The sequence below is a fragment of the Schistocerca cancellata genome, chromosome 1 (genome assembly GCF_023864275.1).
Source record: "Schistocerca cancellata isolate TAMUIC-IGC-003103 chromosome 1, iqSchCanc2.1, whole genome shotgun sequence".
Taxonomy (NCBI): domain Eukaryota; kingdom Metazoa; phylum Arthropoda; class Insecta; order Orthoptera; family Acrididae; genus Schistocerca; species Schistocerca cancellata.
In genome coordinates, this window is record NC_064626.1 from 667,836,684 (window position 1) to 667,858,424 (window position 21,741).

The 21,741-nt window shown below is 41.5% G+C and overlaps 1 pseudogene; it reads right to left on the reverse strand.

Annotated features, from left to right (window-relative positions):
* Nucleotides 1-21,381: 21,381 nt before the first annotated feature.
* On the reverse strand, nt 21,382-21,499 carry LOC126095558 (5S ribosomal RNA; annotated as a pseudogene).
* Between the last annotated feature and the right edge of the window lie 242 nt (nt 21,500-21,741).

Here is a 21,741-nt window from a genome sequence, read left to right on the forward strand (position 1 = left end):
AAAGGCAACATCTCTGAATCTGCGTGGAGTGATTTACGGATGCAAGTCTTAATTGCTTGGATGAGACTGACGACTTCTTCTCCAGAATAAACGTTTCATGTCTTGATCACTGAAATTACAGGAACTCTATCAAAAGACAAAATTTTAGTAAAGTATGACAAAGTTCCTAGTTGACATGTTGACATGGTTGGTATTATTTCCTTGCGAGACGTAGAATCAAAAAAGATTGCCTTTTTCGCGATAAAAAAGTATTGTACAATATATTCATTGTGCATCTGCGTAGAAATACTGCGTCCAAAATTCACGTGTAATATAGCTTCATCTTAAATGTATCGAAGTGTAAGTATGACCTCCTCCTTTACATTTCCGTTTTTCTTACAGAAATATACAAAGTAGTCTAAAAAATTTATACTTAACAGTATTACGAAAGGATTGTGCACAATGATATGAAAGTGACTGAGAGTCAGTTCTGTTTTGATGGAATATGCGAGTCCATTTCTTCAAACGATTGTGATTATTTTTTAAGAATTATCTGATATCACGGAACTATAGAATGTCGAGCAGGATAAGACATCAATGAACCCACCAGCTTCAATAAAGAAAAAGGTTTGTAGTGCCTCCAGAATTTTACGAAAGTCTGGAGACACTTGTGTTCCAGCCGTTTCGAACACGCGTTATTTTATAGCAGGGCGTAGGGATGAGAATGGGATACTGCACCCATTTATTGTTTGTGCAGGCGAAACTGGAAGGGAGATAATTCGTCGGCGCTGGTAAGTGTTCAGCGCGACCTGCCGTGAATAATTAAATACTGCCCGGAAGCTCCGTGGCCGGCTGCAAAGAGTAATGTAGCTTTGTATTGTTGAAAAACAAATGGAGACTCGAAATAGTGACTGTTTATTAGACGTTGAACTGCTGTTGAGAGTACGTGGACTGGACGTGGATAGTCAGCCACGATAAAAGCTTATGTATTAATTGTGTTCGAAAGTGTGTAAGTAACTGATCTTGGGTACCCGGCAATGTGTGGGCTTACGTCATAAAGTTTAGTTGTTTTTTTTTGTACAAAGTGGAAATAAATATGTTCTGGTGCATTGAATCATACTCCAAGAGTAGCGTATTTTTTAAATAAGAAGAGAGAGAGAGAGAGCGAGAGTGAAAATTTCCCCTTCCTAGCAGTGAAATCTTCAGAGAAGCGTCTGGTGCTAGCAGAAGACATTGGCGCTGCAAGAAAGCAGAACCAGCATTCTTCAACAAGTAAGTCCACGAAAACGCTTAAGCTGTATAGAGAGAGCTTAACATTACACCGGGCCACCGCAGGTTGCACTGTGAAACCAAAAAACAGGAAATGGTTTAATTACTGGAAACAGTGCAGTGAGCCTGTAAACACGCAGTTTCTCAAGGATAGCATCTTTAAAACTATTTCATTTCATAGAGAAACAGATGCAACACAGCATAATTATTACGAATATTTTGTTTGTTGAATTAATGTTTACATTTTAACTAGAAGACATATCGTGCTTACGAAGGACAGAATATTCAGCAGCAGCATCTGAGCGTCTTTCCAGTGAGCACTGGAAATAGGAATGTTTCCTCAGATTAAGCTGATGAATGAAGTAGTGGATGCTAAGGCGCGCCAGTTGTGCTCGTTTAAGCACTGTGCGCTTCACCGTTTCGTCTGTCTAATTGTAGCACATCCTGGCAATTACAAAATGTATCAACCAAGTACATTTTCCTACTGGGAAACTGAAAAATAAGATGCACTTCAAAACAGAATGTCCACGGACAGAACGCAAAAGTTGCTACAACAGCCATGTACTCTCCACTTTACCCTCTTTTATTATCTTTATCCTATTTTACACATGTTACTTCGCTAGTAGCTATATGAAATATTAATTGCACTCCGATCACAATAAACGGTCACACGTATTAGTATTTAAACAGTCATAATTGAGTACACTGATTTATCACGAAGTTTAATTCAGTTGACATCGAGGTTTTTAGCTGATTCTTAGAGATGTGTGTATTTGTCCATGTTTACTGCCAGCTTCCAAATTTTGCATCGCGACCTTAACCACAAATAACACGGTGCGGTTAGAAACAGCCTAAAAAGATTGTGTTGGGTAGGTTGAACGGAGAAATAACTGTTAAGAAAAAATTCTATGCGTTGGGCCGTTTCCGAGTTAATTAGCATTGAAGTAAACCAGTGAGGCCGTTGCGCATGCAAATTCAAGCGGTCCGGCAGATAAATTAGTATCAGTTGGTTCCCATAGCGTGGATGAAAGCGTGCAATACTGCTCAGCCTTTGACTCGGGTTCGATCCTTACTACCGTCCCATGTACAACATTTATGGTGTTCTCTTGTTCGCTTTTAGGAGACCATGCGAAGAACACGTTTGGCGACACCATCTCTGGCCGGCCGCTTCAATTTGCGAGCTCAATCGCTTGATTAGTAACTTCACTGTTAACTAACTCGGAAATGGCCCAATTTATCGGATTTTTTTCTTAACATTTACCTCTCAGTACAACTTACCCAGCAACACGCTTACAAGCTTTTCAAACTGTTTCTGGCTTCCCAGTGTAGCCAACTACACAGCGTATGGACAACAGGAGACATGCTGAACATTTACAATTCTAAAATGGCTCTGAGCACTATGGGACTTAACTGCTGAGGTCGTCAGTCCCCTAGAACTTAGTACTACTTAAACGTACCTAACCTAAGGACCTCACACATCCATGCCCGAGGCAGGATTCGAACCTGCTACTGTAGCAGTCGTGCGGTTCCAGACTGTAGCGCCTAGAACAATTCTTAATACGTCTTCTGTCACACTTGTCAACAAAAATGAGCCCTTGCATTTCTTTACAAAGTTATGATTCAACATACAGCAGTTTAGCAGTCTGATGACCTTGCGTTAAAGACAATCACTTCCTAAAATATTTGGATAATATTTCTGGTTTGCTAAGGATTCATCAATCGAACAGTTATTTGAAATGATTTTCATAATGGAGTTCTGCCATAACGTTGAGTTTTTACATTAATGTACAAAAACCTCTATGGTTTAGGTGTTTTCATTAAAAATATTCCATTCTAATTGAGTCCCTTTTGGTACGGTTATAAACGCAGAAAACGAAACACAAAAACCAAAAAATTAATAAATAAACAAAAACCAAGATGTTTTGTCATTCATGTGATTAGTACCATCGTACGAGCGTCCTTCTAATGTAAACTGTAGAATCCCGTACAGTGTTTTTATTATGACTATGAGATTTTAATGAACTGATTTTATATATCGACATACTTATTACATAACTTAAAAAGGACGAACAGCGTCTTTTCGCTACTCTTCAACAGTAGACAACAATGGAGCAATTCTTTTCTTTGTATGTTTTATGTGCAAAATATTTTTCATAAAAACATAAGCATAGAAGTGGACAGTATGTCCTGAGAACATGTGTACCGACAAGGAATAGCAACTACTTAGGGAGACGAAAAAAAAATTATATGCCGAAATGAACAACTAGATGAGCCATGAATGAACGTAGTCGGTCAGTATTATTGTAGCACCACAAAGAAACACCAGCAAATGTGAAATTTATTACATCAGTGGCCAAAAGGGATATACATAAATGAGTCAACCTTCAGATTAATAACTGGAAAAAAAAAACGTTGTATGATACCACTTCAAGATGAGGCGAGATATTTTTGACATCAATACATTATGATAGCCGAGACGAATTTGAAGTGTTTCTGAGGTATCATCTGTCCAGGTCTTAGGACGTGAATCTAAAATTAAGGCTCACATCTGGAGGATACGAGTAAAGATGGCCCAGTTGTTGCGTGACCTAACCTCGTACGTGCTTCATCGGGTTCACAGAGACTAACAGCTGGCCACGGCAGAAGCGATTTTCATGTGCTGTTAACTTCTAATTTCAGGGAACACGTTATGGCGGGCTTCTTTGTTGAAATACAGATTTCAAACTATGTTAAAGGAGGTGTACGGCCTTGTCTTCTACAACATCACGCACTCACGGATCTGAGAAGCGACTGCTACCAAGAACTAGCTGTTTGCAATCTCCTAGGGCAATACGATACGAGAGATATGCCACGCCCCTAGGGCGATACGATACGAGAGATATGCCACGCCCATTTCCTTACGGCACTTCACTTATTTAAAACATTTTACGCTGAAATAGAAAAATTAAAAGAAGTAGTAGTTTATGAACGAGTAGCAGCTGCGCGATGTCCTGAAGTTCATTTCCTTCAGTCTGCCTCAGTAATTTACTTAATCTAGAAATTAATGCCGGCCGGGGTGGCCGAGCGGTTCTAGGCGCTACAATCTAGAACCGCGCGACCGCTACGGTCGCAGGTTCGAATCCTGCCTCGGGCATGGATGTGTGTGATGTCCTTAGGTTGGTTAGGTTTAAGTAGTTCTAAGTTCTAGGGGACTGATGACCTGAGAAGTTAAGTTTCATTGTGCTCAGAGCCATTTGAACCATTTTGAAATTAATTTTCCTGCTCGAGACAAAACAACATAAAGATCATTCTGAAACAACGCCTCATATTTTGGGTAGTAATTGTCCATAAGATAATTCAGACACTCTATCAGTGTTGGAATTTCGTTCAATATTGTGTAGTACACAAATTTCCCACTAACCAAGTGCAGCTATTATTTTCAGCGTCTGGTTGTAGTATCGAGTATGGCTGTATTACATCTGTGATGTTTGTTGACTTCCCTTGAGGTTCTGTTTATCTCGGCCACCTTTTTCTTAGTCCAATTCCATAAACATGTGTGATCTTTCCGTATAACGATGTGCTGTAACTTTTCCACTAAATTACGCTGATCGCAGTATGGAGTTGTTCAGAGCTTTATTGTGTATTGTATCTCGTCGGTTGAGATCACTTCTTTAACTGCTTCAAACCACGCGGCACTGATACTAGGACCGGGGATTAGATTCTTCCTTGAGGGTTTTATTTGCTATCTCTACAAGGAGTCCTATAGGTTTTCACAGTGACTGTAGTATTGTTATCATCAACAAAGAGAATTTTTTCTCCGTGACTAACCCTATTGGGAAGTCATTGATGTATATAAGGGAAAATATTGGCCCTAATGTGCTACCCAGATGAACTATGTTAATCTATTTTGGTTTTGTGTTCTACTAAAAAGTTTAGAGCTATTAGAGGTATGCATTATCTCTACTCTTTGTATTCTATCTGCTAGATATAATCAGAACCAGTCATTAGCTACGCCTATTCTTCCTGATTCTTCTAGCTTATTTAGTAAATCTCATAGTCAACAGCATCAAGAGAATGGAAAGATCGAAATATACATCTGTGACACACTCATCTTTGTCAAGAGCATCAGGTACCACTTTTGTGAATTCTGCTATAGTTGATTCTTTATTTCTACCACTTCGAAAAGCAAATTGCGATTCGCTTAATAGGTTGTATTTATTCAAGTGATTGATTAATCAATCTTTCATAACTGATTCTAATATTTTTGAGATTAATGACAACAGTGAAATTGGCTATTAGTTTTCTATGTCTTCTGCATTACCATTATTTAGCAGAGGTGCAACTCTTCCCTGTTTTAAATACTCTGGAATTATTCCTAATATGAATGATTCATTTATTACGTTCGTTAAGGAAGCTTGTACGCAAAGTTTCAGCACACACTTTGTGTACTTCATCTTATGTTGTTATGCCTTCGTTTGTCCCTTCCTATTTCCTTTTTAATTACTTCCCACACTGCTTTGTTTCTGTTTCCTGCATTGTATTATTTTGTTATTAAACTTTTTGCAGCAAGCAGCTCCTTCCTATAAATCTTTTTGTAGCTATGATAGATAATTAAGATCTCTGGTTCTTTATGACTTTTTCGTGGAATTCATGTTTTTTAAGGGTTGGGGCAAACTTCTTAATATCAGCTATTATTCATTTGCTCTTGTGAGACATTGATACTGATGTCGGCACTTTTAGAAATGTCTTTTCGAATTCAGTTTAAATAATGTTGTGAATTCAGAGAATTTCACATTGATATTTTCGATATTCAATTTAAATAACGTTGAGAATTTAGAGAATTTCGCACGGATATTTATTTCTCTGTATACTTCATCTCAACTCTGGTTTGCTTGTTCTCTTGAAAAATCTTGTGTTTCATACTTATCTTTTGTAGGCATGCCATTTAGGGATTTTTCCCATCACCAATATTACTGTAAGTATTAGGCACAAATGGTCCTAGTGTCCAAGATCTTCTACGGCTACATCATACTTTCCCCTGTCCATATGTGTGGTCGTAATGTCGGTTACGGATGCAGTCACTGTAGTAACGCTTGTTGCACAGTTGACCAACAGGGACATACCCAAACTTTGATTGTTATTAATGAGGGTGCTACTTATTGCATTTATGTTATCTGTGTTCATGTTTATGTCTCCATACAATATTATGTTGATCTTTGTACTTGCAGTTTTAACTAGACCTCCTGCTTATTTATTGAAAATGTGTCCGCGTGACCATTGCATAATCGATACCCACACAAAGTGATTAAATTACTGGTGATCTCAAGCCCTTCTAATTCAAAAGCTGAGTTTTCAAAGTGTTGTCTTCACTTGCTGTGCTAAGGCCATGTCTTGATTTAAGTTGTGTAGCTTTTCTGATGTAAATGCATGATCATACACCCTTTGAAGAAGTCCTAAAATAAGTCTCCCATTTCATTCAAAGATAATACTACACGTTGGATTGCAGTGTCTCTACGCCACTGCTCAATGACACAACCTACTGTGCAGTTTTAAAGACTGGAGAGGAACTTTAAACTGCTGTATTTTATTTTTTTGTAAACCGCATGTTTTGATAAAGCATTGTTAAATCTCTTATTTTTTCCCATTATTTCTTTTTCCTTACGGCAAGTAGTCATTTTGGTGTGTGAGAATCTATCATGTGAGATACACTCCTGGAAATGGAAAAAAGAACACATTGACACCGGTGTGTCAGACCCACCATACTTGCTCTGGACACTGCGAGAGGGCTGTACAAGCAATGATCACACGCACGCCACAGCGGACACAACAGGAACCGCGGTGTTGGCCGTCGAATGGCGCTAGCTGCGCAGCGTTTGTGCACCGCCGCCGTCAGTGTCAGCCAGTTTGCCGTGGCATACGGAGCTCCATCGCAGTCTTTAACACTGGTAGCATGCCGCGACAGCGTGGACGTGAACCGTATGTGCAGTTGACGGACTTTGAGCGAGGGCGTATAGTGGGCATGCGGGAGGCCGGGTGGACGCACCGCCGAATTGCTCAGCACGTGGGGCGTGAGGTCTCCACAGTACATCGATGTTGTCGCCAGTGGTCGGCGGAAGGTGCACGTGCCCGTCGACCTGGGACCGGACCGCAGCGACGCACGGATGCACGCCAAGATCATAGGATTCTACGCAGTGCCGTAGGGGACCGCACCGCCACTTCCCAGCAAATTAGGGACTCTGTTGCCCCTGGGGTATCGGCGAGGACCATTCGCAACCGTCTCCATGAAGCTGGGCTACGGTCCCGTTCACCGTTAGGCCGTCTTCCGCTCACGCCCCAACATCGTGCAGCCCGCCTCCAGTGGTGTCGTGACAGGCGTGAATGGAGGGACGAATGGAGACGTGTCGTCTTCAGCGATGAGAGTCGCTTCTGCCTTGGTGCCAATGATGGTCGTATGCGTGTTTGGCGCCGTGCAGGTGAGCGCCACAATCAGGACTGCATACGACCGAGGCACACAGGGCCAACACCCGGCATCATGGTGTGGGGAGCGATCTCCTACACTGGCCGTACACCACTGGTGATCGTCGAGGGGACACTGAATAGTGCACGGTGCATCCAAACCGTCATCGAACCCATCGTTCTACCATTCCTAGACCGGCAAGGGAACTTGCTGTTCCAACAGGACAATGCACGTCCGCATGTATCCCGTGCCACCCAACGTGCTCTAGAATGTGTAAGTCAACTACCCTGGCCAGCAAGATCTCCGGATCTGTCCCCCATTGAGCATGTTTGGGACTGGATGAAGCGTCGTCTCACGCGGTCTGCACGTCCAGCACGAACGCTGGTCCAACTGAGGCGCCAGGTGGAAATGGCATGGCAAGCCGTTCCACAGGACTACATCCAGCATCTCTACGATCGTCTCCATGGGAGAATAGCAGCCTGCATTGCTGCGAAAGGTGGATATACACTGTACTAGTGCCGACATTGTGCATGCTCTGTTGCCTGTGTCTATGTGCCTGTGTTCTGTCAGTGTGATCATGTGATGTATCTGACCCCAGGAATGTGTCAATAAAGTTTCCCCTTCCTGGGACAATGAATTCACGGTGTTCTTATTTCAATTTCCAGGAGTGTATTATTTCAGAATATTTTAGAATACTGGAGGTACTCGCTAGGCAGAGGAACCTAAAAAGACCTACTTCCTCTTCCCACAACAACAGGTATTTCGCCATTTGTGACGCGAGATCCATCCCCTATGCTTTCACGAATCAACTGTACCGATCTTCATTTTCCAGTCCAGTATAGGCCAGGCCTAGTGAGACCCCTGCTATTGGTTGTCCTGACTGATACCAGAGCAAGATGCCTAAAGTCGTCTGGCATCAGTGCCATTTGTAAGCTTACACTGATCCATCTCTCAGCTCCATTCAGGTGCGGCCGATCGTGCGCTGGAACAACTCGACAAAGCGTACAATAGTGCTAAGAGTCAGAGAAGCTATCTTGTCCAGGTCACCACCTGTATCGTATGTCCCATCTCGGTAATTTTCGACTCCACCACCATCACTACATGACTCTTTTGAAAAACCCTTACATCAAGATCTCTAACACTTAACTTAGCCACGCATTTGGTTTGAAGATACTGGTGGCCTGGTACGCTGCCCCTAAGCTTTCCAAGCCTACAATTCGCCCTTGTCTATACCTAGCAGCAGCACTTTATTGTTCCTAACATTTTGCACATTCCTAGGCTGACTGATCTCGCCTGAAGTCTGCTGCACATTTCCTACTCCTAGTACTACCTAAGGCTCTTCTGCAGTTAGCTTTGTCAGCGGTAAATTACTGTTCTTAATGCGTAAAATACAAATATCAGATCACGTTCTTTTTCTTCCTGCCTTTCAATTCCTAGCTACATTCCTCATCTCCATCTCTCTTGACGCTGGTCAATTCCTTCCTTGCTGTCTCTAATTGTGCCTGTAGGGTACGGTATGTCTCTTCCTGCTCCTCAATAAAAATATTCTGCTGCATATTAGTCATTTGGATTTTCAGCTCCTTGTGTTTACCGTGTTTGCAGTTGAAATTGTTGGATGTAAGGTCTGCCAGATACGCAAAACACCGTTTTTTCCAAGTTCCCAAACATGTTTCAGCACCACTGTACCATCATCAGTGGGTTTCTATTTTATTAAATCTGTAATGTGAACATTTTTACTGTAATGTGAAGATTTTTACTAAATGATTACAAAATTATGTGGATATTTAGTTCAAACAACAATTCGTTTGTTTCGTTAATACCTTTACACTCGGTTTGCATGGTTTTTCAGGACCACTTGTGTATTATTTGTTACAAGTTGCAGACGACAAGCTTCCTGTAATAAATAATACACAAGTGGTCCTGAAAAACCATGCAAACCGAGTGTAAAGGTATTAACAGTATTAACAAAGAGAAACGAATTGTTATTTGAACTAAATATCCACATAATTTTGTAATCATTTAGCAAAATGTTCACATTACAGATTAAAACATAAACCCACTGATGATGGAACAGTGGTGCTGAAACATGTTTGGGAACTTGGAAAAAACGGTGTTTTGCGTAACAGGCGGACCTTACATCCAACAATTCTGCTGCATACTCTGTAAACCCAGGAGAGAGTCTGTTCTGTTCCCCCAATGTTTTCCTCAAGATACAAACCGCCGCCCCGCCCCCCACCCCCCCCCGCCCCACTCCCGCACAGCGAAAATATTTCATGTATGATAGACAGCGAATCCCCATACTGACTGCTCTGTAACAGCTCCCACATTTCCCGCTCATAGCCAGTTTCGAAAGAAAATTTAACTTCAACGAATGTGTTAATTTTGCCAATGACAGATGTATGCCTTTATACAAATAAAAACGACATCAAAATGCTTTGTGCTGTTGCTGCTGTTTTTGCACTGATTTATGGATTTAATAACAGAATGAATTACTAGTTGCTTTATTTTAGAGAAATCGGATTACCGAGATTGTTTGGCAAGATTTTCAAACGTTTATAACTCGGAAAATATAGGCGTACATCGCGTCAGTGCAGCTAGTAAATAAAACAAAATGTATTCAGAAATATGATTTAGAAACGTTTACGTTAGAGATACTTTTGTGGCGTCAATAAATATAACTGAAACTAGAATATGCATTGTTTTAAAGAAATTTACATTATTAAGAAAATTTAAATAGAATTCTCGATGTTTGGAAAGGGCAAAAATCCCGACAGTGTTCCGGGAATCCCGATAGCAATTTGTTCTTGAGAAAAAGCAAAAACAGAAAAGCTAAATAGTCATTTGTTTCACAAGACTGAACACTACAGTAAGAACACAAAACAAAATAAATTTAAATTAAAAGCTATTTGCCCTTCGATTAGTATTTTTGTGGATGAACTATATATCTGTGTATCATTCGGTGGCCATCTTGAAATATAATTAATAGCGAATCGTGGGTAGTACTGTGGGAACTATATGCGACAAAACAATGCACAACGTAACAGTATTTGAGTACTGAAGTCATCCTCGCAGTAAACTAAGAAGCATTGCTTTCTTAGCTTGGATGGACACATTCTGCCAGGAGATGGCTCAGAGACACATCACATAACTCGCTAATTTGATTTCGCGACTTTGTTTTCCATCAGCAAATATTAGCATAACGCAGCACTGATGTGGGATAGAGTTTTGGCAGTCTGCACCGTAATTTTAATCAGTTACGCGTATCTCTATCCGTAGAATCGGTATCAAGCTGTTTAAGTCAGTTTCACAGTGACGCAGTCTCTTTGCACAACAGTGAGTGCATCCTCGAAAGTGTTGTTGCCCACAAACACTACGTGGCGTTATTATACAAGCTGGCGCGGCAAGTAGAAAAAAAGAAGCTTAGTTTATCTAAGGAGCAAGTTAATCGGTCTCTGTTATTTACGGAAAAGCAGAGGAGCACTAAGCCATCGACAAGCTGCGTCCATCAACGTATGTTGAACAGTGCGAATATCGCGAAAAAAAGAGCAGGGAAAAAAAGGATCTTGAGAAATATCGAAAACTTGTTTTGTGTGATCTTAGGACCTCTGTGCCAGAATAATGGGCTTCCTCGCCAGTGGCGTGTCCGTTGAGAAACGACTATTGCCCACTTATCGAACTTCCATTAATTCCCAGTTTTTTTCCTTCTGGCTCTCCGAGAGAAAATAACTGCGGAATAATAGCATCCCTCGAGACGTTGTCGGTCTGCGAATTATTTGTACAAAAGCATCGTTGGGCACTTCTGCAGATCTCACCATGATGGCCATCGGGCCTTCAAGCGAAATGCGCCGTTTCTTGACTTTATAATTGGCGATGCAAAATGTGCAACAGAACCAAATACGGGAATATCGAAGGGAAACACAAATAGACCACTGACTGCCAGAAACTCGTTTAGATGGAACTGTCTCTGGTTTTTCATTGTATCGTTGTGCGATGTTCTTCTTGTTGTTTTCTTTCGCACCAACGCTGTCAGCAATTACAGGGTAGCAAGGAGCTCGACAACTTCAGTTTTCACACCTGTAGTTTGTTTTCTGTTTTCATAGGCACCATTTAATAAGTCAGAACAGTAAGTCTTACTTGGGTTGCATACAAAAGCGATATGAATACCTCGCAACTTCATAGATGGAAGCTATCACAGTCAGATTAATTTCAAAAACTTCAGGCCCTCTAATTATGACAATAGTTTGTCCCCCACGCCAATGTTATTGACGTTAGAGTGATTCTGCGACACACACACACACACACACACACACACACACACTGGTAACAGCTGTATCTCCAGTGGACGTTAATTTGCAGTTGTCTACGTCAACATATGCATTATCTTCTGTACTAACATTTAAATTACGCGCTTACAAATTATAGCCGATCATAATATCAAAGCGACATCTATACATGTTGAGGGCAAATTAAATTAAGCATCTCGTTCTTACTCTGAGCGAATACAATGGCAGTGTGATGTGGGCCAACTTTGCTTTGCAGTCGCCGCAATAACGTCAGTGACCGACACGCACATGCTTCACAGCTTAACAGTTACGAATACCCTTACTAAAATAACTGCGCCTTCATTTTAGGTGCTGAAATTTTATTCAAGTGTACAAAAGCATCAGCAGAATCGGAATTCTTCAGGAATCTAAAACTATCTGAAGTACTTAACAATGTCGCAGAAGCTTTACATGATACTGTTTCCTAATGTGACGTAAACTGATGACAGGCAATAGTCAACAGTGTACAGTTTTCTGTAGTACAGACTTACGTTTATTGCCTTGTGAGGCCAAGGCAGATATTAGAGGGAATCAACTGGCGACGTGTCTGTCGAATGGACCACTAGACTGCCAGAGTTTACGAGATCTGACATCGGCAGAGACATGCTTCTTAATTAAGATCAGTGACTTCCACGCACGGAAATCGAAATGCCATCTTCAACTACAGCGTCGTTTCTGAAGTATCTTTCATAACTTTTAATCGCCGGATAGCTGTTTAGAAGAGGCAATGACTGCGCAGCCCAAGGCTGAAACACTTGCTATCCCCCTGAGTTATAGTTTTGTGGACATCATTTGTTGTAGAATCTTTAAGCATATTCTAGATTCAAATGTAAAGAGGTATCTCGAACAGAATGACCACCTCCATGCCAATGATTATGGACTCCGAAAACATCTGTCATCTGAAACCCAACTCGCACTTTTCTCAATGACATACTACGACACAGGCATCAAGGCGGTCGGGTAGATACAGTAGTTATCGATTTCCGGAGAGCGTTTGACTCAGTACCACACCTACGCTTTTATCAAAAGTAGGGTCGTATTGGGTATCAAGCGAAAATTGTGACGGATTGAGGATTTTTTGATACGGAGAACGCAGCACCTTATCTTGCATGGAGAAACAGCGGCAGATACAGCAGTACTTCGGGAGTGCCCTAGGAAAGTGTGTTGGGACCCTTTTAATCGTGTTGTTTATTAAGCACCCGGCAGATAATATTAATAACAGCTTCAGCTTTTCTATAATATAATGATGCACTGTCTGAAAACATGCACAAATATTTAGTCGTATGTTGGTAAGATTTCAAAGTGGTGCGAAGATTGGCAACTTCCTTTAAATGTACATAAATGGAAAATTGTGCAAATCACAAAACAAAAAAGTAGTATTCTATGACTACAGATCAACTAGTCACAACTGGCATCGGTCAACTCACACAAATATTTCGGCGTAGCAGTTTGTACGGATCTGAAGTGCAGTGATCACATAGGCTCAGTAGTAGGTAAAACAGGTAGTAGATTCCGGTTCACTGGTAGAATACTACGGAAATGCAATCAGTCTACAAAAGTTATTGCTTACAAATCACTCGTGCGACCCTCCCTAGAATATTGCTCAAGCATGTGGGACCCCTACCACAACAGAGGACGTTTAACATGTATAGAGAAGGACAGCACGAATGGCCAGACGTTTGTTCGACCCGTGGGACAATATCATGGAAATTCCGAAAAAAACTTAACAGATGGACACTTGAAGATAGACGTAAACAATACAGAGAAAGCCTACTTACGAAGCTTTTAAGAACCAGCTTTGCATGATGAATCTCGGAAAATAATGTAGCCTGTACGTACCCCTCTCGTAAGGAATGGCAACAACAAGATTACATTAATTAAACCACGCGCAGAGGCATACAAACTGACATTCTTCCCGTTCAGCATGCATGAATGGGACGGAGAAATTCTAAGAACTGATGGAATGGGAAGCAGCCTCCGCCGTGCACTTCACAGTGGTTTACAGAGTACATCTACGTCTACATCTATATGGATACTCCGCAAATCACACTCAAGTATCTGCCACCTTCACAACAATTCTCTATTATTACAATCTCGAACAGTGCGCGGAAAAAACGAACACACATACCTTTCCGTGCTAGCTCCGATTTCCCTTATTTTATTATGATGGTCGTTTCTCTCTGTGTACGTCAGGGTCAGCAAAATATTTTCGCATTCAGAGGAGAAAACTGGTGATTGAAATTTCGTGAGAAGATTCTGCCATAACGAAAAATACCTTTCTTTTAATGATGTTCACCCCAAATCTGGTATCATGTCAGTGACACTCTCTCCCCCCTATTTCGCGATAATACAAAACGTGCTCTCTATGTACTATGTTAATCCTGTCTGGTGAGCCTCCCAGATCACGCAGTAGTACTCCAAAGGATGACGGACAAGCGTAGTGCAGACAATATCAGTAGTAGATCTGTTACATTTTCTAAGTGTTTCGCCAATAAAACGCAGTCTTTGATTTGCCTTTCCCACAACATTTTCTGAATGTGCTTTCGAAATTAAGTTGTGCCTAATTGTAATTCCTAGGTATTTAGTTGAATTTACGGCTTCAGATTTGACTGATTCATCGTGTAACCGAAGTTATACAGATTCCTTTTAGCACTCATGTGGATGACCTAATACTTTTCATTATGTAGAGTCAATTGTCAATTTTAGCACCATAGAGATATGGATGTAGATTGACGAATGGCACCTCGGAAGAATAATTGCCGGAGTAGCTCCGTATGGGCCGTATTTCTCTGATTTTCTCGTCGTGGCCATTTCTCGAAGCGCATGCGGGAGGTGATGATATGTCTCCCGGATACAGCTGAAAATTATGTTCTCGAAATTTCAACAGCAAACCTGTCCGTGACGCACAATGTTTCTCATTTAGTGTGCCATCCACCGCCCCCCCTCTCTCCCCCTTCTACCCTAATCCATGGTAAGAGTCGCAGACTGAAGAAGCTGTAGAACAAGTGTTCACAAAGACGCTATTTCATAGGTTAATTGCAATTATTTAAGATACTCCTAACGAATCTCACCGTGGATCTGCTTTTCCTGTTATGAGTATATATGTCGCTCCCATTACTTCTAGCAAGGGACACGTTTGACCACGAACGCTCAGAATCGCACGAAATCATGCTTGGGCAAACACTCGATCATAAAAACAACATTGATCTTTGTCACTTCCATACAAAACTCCGCACTTGTCTGCTAGCGCCATCAAACGGTGGCATGTAGTAGCTGCTCTAACAAGTGCTCGAGTTGCGTGAATGGTACAGGTGCAGTACAAATCTGTGTGTTGGAATATTCGCACGGGAGGGGGTGGGGGGTACTCTGTAAAGTGTTATATCATGCAGAAAATTAATCCTACGAATGTGGTCCAAATATTAGGGACAAAGTTGCGACGTGATGAATATGGAAATGAAATCGGTGTCGAGGATAGCGAGTTCACGGATATTGTAACACAATAATTCAGAAATATAATGGCGATGTCACAGAAATACATGACGGTACGCTGGATAGATATACTGTTTTTGAAAAGATAGGACGAACCTAACCCTGAAGACGGCTGTTCAAGCCATATGCGACATCAATCTTCACAGCAACAGCCCTGTTAAAGTGAGTACAAACTGTCTCCGCCCAAATAGTCGAGGTCCATTGAATTAGAAGATCTTGATACCAGCGTACTAGAGAACATTTATGAAGACAATAACAATCGTGGCTTCAGTTCCTACAGCAAATGCATGATGCACTGTAAGTGCATTAACAATAAATCAAATTGAAGATTATTCTAAACTGTGTGTCTATCAAAAGACTGTAGCAATCACAAACCATAAAAGAGTACGTAATAACACAGTTTGATAGATCAATGTCGTATGTCTCTACAGTTCACTATTGGCGTCTGCAAATGTGGACACTAGAATCATCTAGAATGGTTTGCTTGGACAATGTCAAAGCTTCGATTTCTTTTATCGACAACTTTAAGGCTGCGTATGCATTTGATCCAGGCGTATTACTACATTTGTCACACGTAAAGACGTAGACGGTCATAGTATACATCAGATGCCAAAACAGTTTGTGGAGGAATGAAAATGTTCATGACATAGCAGGGTATAGAGAAACAGTGAACAGAATCAACTCCAGTAGGAAATGTATTCATCCTCAACAGTATCTCACGGAGGAGAGAAAACTGCAGAAACTGTGTTGCAGTCTGTGCACAGAGACAGCACATAATTCGTACGTCCGTTTTTAAGAGGCACAAGGCACTTTCGGCCCAAATAATTCAAAGAAACTTGAAACAACCTGCCCAGGAAACATTCATGCGAAGGCAAGAGAAAGTGGAAAAAAGACTAAAGAACACATGGAACGTTTCCTAACTTAAGTCTTTGGCGACTGTTTAATTCCTGGTCCAGTCATACAGACTGTATCGTTCTAAATGCAAGTTTTCCAAACAAAGTAGTTGTGCTGAAGATATTGCGCCGAAGACAATAAAATATTGCCATCCTCTTGATGTTTACTTCTTTCAGCAATAAAGGCTTTATATCAGAAGAATTGCAGATTTTGAAGACTGCAATGTGCCAAACCACAAGTGAAGACACACAATCGTTATTTCATCACCATACTTCACTCTATGAGTTCTGCACCATGGTACGAGTATACGTTGCAATACGCTTGGCGAAAGGCGGGTCATGACATTGACATACCCATATCATCATTTGAAAATGTAATTAGTGTAGCTTTTGATATTGAACTGCTTAAATGCGAAAGCGACTTTGAATGTAAAAACATGGCTTTAGTGACGTGTGCACAATGTTCTCTGTTACTTCGTTTTAACCACTTCATCGAAATACCGTATTTGCACTATGAGGACTAATAAAAGCACTATTAGGTGTGAAGGATGCGTGTTTTTGCTCTATTACAATTGCTTTAAGCAGAAGGTCTTTGGCACTGTTGATTGAAAATGTAATGATACAATGATGTCACTGAATTTATGTGTAATTTCCCCCCTACGGTTTGATACCTTTTCACTTTGTTTTTCTCTATTAAAATGTTGCTTGTCCTGGACTGAAACCTTTTGCATGGAAATGACACAAACAACTGTTTTCGTTAATGAACGTGTGTTATTCGAAGGATGGTTACGTGCAGTTCCGAGCGTTCGAAATCACAGGTGTCCCTTGTAACTATTTTACGATAGTTACTGCTTCCAGTAATTTGCCACAAAGAGTGTAATCGGGCAATAGTAGATCTCTTCATCTATTTCTGCGAAGTACGTTAGATGCAATTTATATTTTCAAGTACCAGTTCCTGCAACCATCGTCGATCCTCTGTAGGTCTTCCTGCATTTCGCTACCGTTTTCTGGGGTCAAACTTACTATACGCAGCAATATCGTACATAAATAGCCTTACGGAGCCTCCAATATTTCCCACTATATTATTAACACAAACTGTAAATAGTAACTACCATAAAACATCCCCTTAGGTTTCTCCCGAAATTACATTTACAGCTGTAGATTTTGTCCCGTTTATGTGCTATCTGCAAGGAAGTCCACAATTCAGTCACAAACTGTTTCGACGATGTTCTTTCTCAACAAACGGAAAAGTGCATGGATGTAAACAGACGCGTATAATTAATTGAATAGACAGTACCTGAACAAAGGTCCGTACAAATTAAGGGCACAAATGAGATGTCATTACATTGGCACATACACGAAAGGTTCTCGCCTTTGCTTCCGAGAATAGCTCGATGATGCATTTGTATCTCACTAACAAGATAACACAGTTCTAAGATTCAAACCATGCTACTCGTATACAAAAACACCACTAAGAATAAACTTCGATATAAAGCTGGTTTCAGGACGCTAAAGGATCGCAATTCAAATCTGTCTCATCAACGTTGTTTAAAAATTCCAATTGCGAGAAACTAGTTTGGGAGAACACCGGTGTCATAGACCATTGCGGAATATGACTGGTTCTTCCTGCTAACCTTGCTTATCGGGAACAAGTGTTCTGCTCCATGAAACATATCGCATAATCGTTAAGAAAAAAAGAACAAAACAGTACAAGGCCCATATTCCTGCGAAAGAGAAAAGAGCGCGACTAGCAGCATTCTCTGGATGACAGTGGGAACATAAAGTCCGAAGAAAGCTGCGCATGTATCTGTGTGTTTTGTATCGTCCTTCTACCTCACTCCTACCTCAACGCCGACGCCAGCAGCCTATGTCAGATGCAGAAGGGTATGCGGCATCATTAATTACTCGGCGACCCCAAGACTACTCGCTCTACCAGGGCGCTACAGGGCGTTTCACAAGAAGAACTAAAATTGCTTTTCGTAAGGAAGAAAAGGCAGTTGATATTGTCTATTTTTCCTACTTCACATTCTTGAGAACAACAGAAATACTAGCAGACCTTCACCTGATTAGGAAAAACGCCTGCGACTTGTGCAGGGACTCTGCAGTACAGGATTCTATGTCGAACGGTCGCAGACATTTGGAAAGAAACTAATTCTCATCCTTATAAACACAACCCCGCCGAACCATTTCGCCGCAAGAGCAACGCGGCACCACTCTTTACGCCATTTCCTGTCTGCAAGAGATATGCAACCACGTGGACTGTCGCCCAGTAGCCCAAACAGCGCACTTCATCCATCACCTGCTACACACTTAGGAGTTCCTAACTTTTCTATGGGATCAACATGGAAAAGCAAGGAGAATATGAAAATATAAGAATTTTTATGTATTTTATAATCATTGCATTAAACATAAGAATGTGCGTTTTCATCAACTTACCACACACGTATGGAAATACTGGAGAATTAGCTTGGTAGCGTTCGGTCGAAGTATTCGTGGTAAAACAGTTTCCATTTGCGTCAGGGTATTTTTTGCGCTGAAGAGCTAGCGATCCTGTCGTTGCTGCTAATGAAATGACGTCACATCAGCAGGAAATAGTCATATATTTTACTGGCTGTCAGCGTGACAATAGAGCTCAGGACGGTAAAAACGTGAGATTTTAGCGCAATCGATCGCGATCAGATTGTGTGTGTCGGATATATCGGATCCTCCATAGGCGCTGGCCTTTGCACATGGCACCGTGTCGAGGGCGTTCCGTGAGATCTCCTGCAAGGGTGAACTGCAATTAGCATCAACATACTGATTTTAGGGATGGCCGATGACTAATGAGTATTGTAACAGCAGATATATGTGCCACAGTGAAGCAACTGATGCCTTATTTCAGTACTGGTCAACGACTGTTGAACAGCCATCCTATCAACAACCAACTTCTCGTAGGGGAACAGAAACTGTCGCCATACACGTGCGCCTCACTTCACTGCATGTCCCGGATTTGGTGATCAGTATGAGCACAAGAGGATTGCCACTGGACGCTCCCAGCGTTGTAAAAGATCACCTGGCCTGATTAATCGCGGTATAAGTAGCAACGAGTGTACGGCAAGGTACAAACATATCAGAAACCACACGCAGCGATCCATCGTAATAAAGCCCTGTCAATATGTGGAGGTATTTTCGTGTGAATGACGCTCACATGGGATAAAATGCGGTACCTGACAATTTTGCACCATTACCCACCGGAGCAAATATAGGAATCTACCGACCCCCCGATGACGTGCATCCGTTTTTCCGCTTAGTACACTCCTCAGGCGTCCTGCATCTTCGTCAATTAAACGTACCATACTACCGCTTCTGGATTTTGTTATAATTATGCGATTTAATATTATATTTTTCCATACTGACAGTTTTTTAATTAGAGAAATGTCTACTTAAAGAAAGAAAAGAAACAGGCAGCGTTGAAAAATGTTACAACGTAAAAAAATTACCCTGGCAAACGTAGAAATCGCTATATGGTTGCGAGGATGTTTATGCAGCCCAAATATCACGTCACGTGATCTCAATCATATTGACGACAGCTGGGACGCCATAGACAGAGATGTGCATTCTTTTGACCCAACTTCGACTAATGTATGGGTTGTGAGGCAGCAGTTGAGCAATTAGGGAACAGGTTGCTTCCCCAACGCTATCGCTGATTTATAGGGTCGTGCACGACACGGTTCTCTCGTCACCAGGGCGAAAGAGAGTGCTGAGGGCTACAGGGCTCTAATTAAATTCTAACTACAATCGTTGATGTATTGGTAGACAGAACATATTAGTACTCGTATGACGGATTGTACAGCACTTTCGGCACAGTAAACTTCATGGATCCTTTAAAGTAATTGGCACAATAACAAAAAAAAATCCTTCAATTTATTTCTTTATTTTTGTGTAGTATTATAAGCGGTTTTGAATGGCACATTTTTCAAGAATTTCACGAAGCTTAAATTTACAAATATGAGTGTAACGCAGCCCATTATCCCGAAGATTACACTGCATAGGGATGTAGTAACTTATTGAATAATCGAAAAGTTTTCCTTCTCCTCAGAGAACATAAATTTTCGCAAGTGTGGAGCTCAGTCGTTGAAAATCTAAATGAAAGCTCTAACAGGAAAGCTATTTAAAAAGTATGGAAAGTTGGAGTAGGAGCAAATAACGAGACACAAAACTCATGAGGGTTGAAAGAAATTACAAAATGCGGGAAACCTGCACATTTAAGAATACGTGTTTGAAGAAGTAGACGCGTTTAAATATCTGGAAGAGGGATTGGGGAGGCTGGCAGTAAACAAAAAAAAAAAAGATTGGTTACAAGAAATAGAAGTGACAATCAAAGAGGCATATTAGCTCAACAAAACGCAGTCATCGAAATTCTTTTCAAGATTAACCGAAGCATGATCAAACGATATAGGATACAAGTATGGAGAATAGGTAAGTATACAGAGAGGAAGCTAAAGGTTTTTGAAAACAAAATCCTGCGAAAGATATTTGGAACAGTTTGTGACGGAAGAGAATGGTGAAGAAGAAAAAAACAGGTAGGTGAGGGAAATACATAACGAACCACATTTAGTTGTAGAAGGCAAGGCCAGGGGCTGAGATGGGCCGTCTATAGATTGGAGGAAGGGCAGAGATAAAGAAAAGGGGGCAGAGATAAAGAAAAGGGCCAGAGAAGAAACCCCAAGGACGAAACCTTTAGGGAGAGAGATCTTCAGATACTGTAAGGGAAGAAAATGCCAAGGACAGAATCCTGTGGAGCAGCCTACATGCACTCCGTCTTCAGGCCACGAGTGGCCCACCGGGACCATCCGACCGCCGCGTCATCCTCATGGGAAGATGCGGATAGGAGGGGCGTGGGGTCAGCACACCGCTCTCCCGGTCGTTATGATGGTATTCTTGACCTAAGCCGCTACTATTCGGTGGAGTAGCTCCTCAATTGGCATCACGAGACTGAGTGCACCCCGAAAAATGGCAACAGCGCATGGCAGCCTGGATGGTCACCCATCCAAGTGCCGACCACGCCCGACAGCGCTTAACTTCGGTGATCTCACGGGAACCGGTGTAGCCACTGCGGCAAGGCCGTTGCAGCAGCCTACACGGCTAGCCCAAAAATTGGCTGCGGTCTGTGGGGCCAGGAGAGTAAGAATAAGTGAATGGAGCTCAAGCAACGATACCTCAGACGACTCCAGTCACTTTCACTGTGGTGTTAGACATTTCTTGTATGTAGAAGACGAGGCATCAGAATCTCTAAAGCACATCGAAATCGTATACTTGCTTAAAATATGTTGGTTTCTGAAAGTACGAAAAGTTTTTGAGTTAAACTCCCAGT